At 36.4% G+C, this 2,493-nt stretch overlaps 1 protein-coding gene across 2 annotated transcripts in view; it reads left to right on the top strand.

Annotated features, from left to right (window-relative positions):
• The first annotated feature begins 1,981 nt into the window (after positions 1-1,981).
• LOC107690590 (ankyrin repeat domain-containing protein 50-like) overlaps positions 1,982-2,493 on the top strand; it is a 27,753-nt gene continuing 27,241 nt past the window's right edge. For both annotated transcript variants that reach the window (XM_016488960.1, XM_016488959.1), the window contains exon 1: positions 1,982-2,123. The gene's annotated coding sequence lies outside the window, so the exon portion shown is untranslated. The remainder of the gene's footprint in view (positions 2,124-2,493) is intronic.

Below are 2,493 nucleotides of genomic sequence, written 5' to 3' on the forward strand. Positions count from 1 at the left end.
AAGTGTTCATCTGGAAATATTACTAACAATATCAAAGTTATTCAAAACTGTTTAATCATCCTTATACATTAACAAGCATACAGTCTTCATTTGCTCAGTTTGCAGTGCTGGTGACAGGACGGAGATGAGAGGTCAGAACACTGTTAACCTTTGACCCTTACACTTCAGAGGTCAGAGTGATGACACAAACCCTTCACTGGACACCGAGCAGAGAGACAGAGAGAAACTGTGTGTGGTTCAGACGAGTCTTTGACCTCTGATTGGCTGTAATTTTTCCTCTCTTCATCTTCTGCTTTACCTGATTGGTAATTGTCCCTCATTTACATGTGATTATTTATTTATTATCTTTCTCTCATCCACATCAACACACTCATGCTTTTTTGTTTGTCACGAGCATCTGATGTGCTTTTTTTGTCACTGTGAATTTAACACAGGCTTTAATGAGAAACACAAACCATCCGAGGATAACGACAACAAACACACTTGATTAGTTGAGAAAAATATGTTCTAAGAATGTTTTGCTAACATTCCCATTAAGTTATGAAAGCATTATTTCTGAATGTTCTGTGAACAAGCGTTAAAGTAACATTCCATTTTAGAATTTTGAAACATTATGGCAACGTTACTTTCAAATGTTCTCTGAACATTTTGAAAACAAGTAGTAACATTTAAAAAAAAAAAAAAACATTAAAAGAACTTCCAAGTAAAACATTTCAGAAATGGAATGTTCTATGAGTGTTAATGTGTTTGTGCTAACATTTCAACAACATTATTAAAGACCAGGGGTGTGTTATTTGAACATTTATTTTTAACATTCTAAGAACGTTAAAAATGTCTTGTTGTGATTACAATATTATTTCACGATTACAAAACCATTTCTTGCAACATTCTACTTATTTTATTTTCATTCATTTTTTTTTATATTCTAATATTCTCCAGTTTTCTTGTCATGATTATTTACAGGTTAAAAACGTTTCATAGAAGGTTCATCAAGTACAAATAACATCATTGTCACGAATTCGGTCCATGGACTTCCGTTTATTCACCACCAGAGGTCACCCTTTCCATTACATTGACTCTCGCACAACACAACATGAAGACATTCCGGGAATGTTGTTCTAAGACCGTTTTCTCTCTACATTATGAGAACGTATGTCAAATATTAATAGTTATAAGAATGTTTCATAAACACTAAGAACGTTTTGTCCTAACATTTATATAACGTAAAAAAAAAAAAAAGTGGTGAGAATTAGGGATGCACCGATACCGATACTGGTATCGGTATCGGGCCCGATACTGAGCTCCTGTACTCGTACTCGTTAAACATTATACATACTCTTTTGGTTTCTTTACCCAATATTTAAAAAATGTACAAATGCAATAAAAATATCGGTATCGGTACTCGGTATCGGCAAGTACCAAAAATAAAAGTAACCAAAAAAAGAGTAAAAAAAAAGAGTAACGCAATATTGTAATGCATTATTTTTAAAAGTAACTTTCACCAACACTGAATGTCAATGAACATTATTTATGTCTTTCTGGTTTGTAGCACAAATAATATTCCTTTACGAATATTAATCATGGGTTTACTACAAATAAAAACAAAAAGCCATGGTTACTATAGTTAAACCATGGTAACTACAAATCAACCATGGTTTTGCTTCACTAACCATAGTTTACCCATTTATTTGTAGTAAATCTGGTTATACAAATGGTAATCAATACACCATGGTTAATTTTCGTAAGGGTTATTGTTTATTTTTTATTTATTTTATAACGTGACTTTATTTATGTTTATGTACGTTCTTCTTTTTTCTTTCTTTCATTTGTATACAACAATGTTTGTATTGTTTAACGTTGAGAAACTACAACGTCTGCGTGCGTACATATGACGGAACTACATCTCCCATCATCCTCTGCGCATGCGTCATTGCGTCATGATATATGGGCGGAGCCTCGGCGAGCGTCGGTCTGCGGGAGGAGCTCCGCAGAACAAACCGACACACAACCGGAGCGGAAAATGTGAACGGGAGATTCGGGATTGGGAATAACGACAGAAAACCGTCACAAGAGTGTTTCTTTGTGGACGAGATATGATATCTGAGAGAACAGACGCGCTGGAGGTGAGATATTTGACAGATATTTACAGCGTTCGGCTGAAGTTCCTCTCAGAGTCGCCGCGAGTGACGCGACGCGACAAACTAGAACGACCCCATTATGATCAACCGTTCTGGCGTCAGCGTTCTGGCGTTGACGCGTGGCGTCGCGTCGCGTCGCTCGCATTTAGAGTAAACGGGATGTTTCAGTTAGAATAGCCGTTAAATAACTGTTTACACAGCTGTTGAATAACCGTCACGATTCAAATAACGTTACATGTTTTTAAATTTGAAGATGCATTTCTAATGAACGGAAACCGGGAACCCGTGTGTGTGTGTGTGTGTGTGTGTGTGTGTGTGTGTGTGTGTGTGTGTGTGTGTGTGTGTGTGTGGGTGT

This window comes from Sinocyclocheilus anshuiensis, unplaced genomic scaffold (genome assembly GCF_001515605.1).
Source record: "Sinocyclocheilus anshuiensis isolate Anshui unplaced genomic scaffold, SAMN03320099.WGS_v1.1 scaffold1865, whole genome shotgun sequence".
Classification (NCBI taxonomy): domain Eukaryota; kingdom Metazoa; phylum Chordata; class Actinopteri; order Cypriniformes; family Cyprinidae; genus Sinocyclocheilus; species Sinocyclocheilus anshuiensis.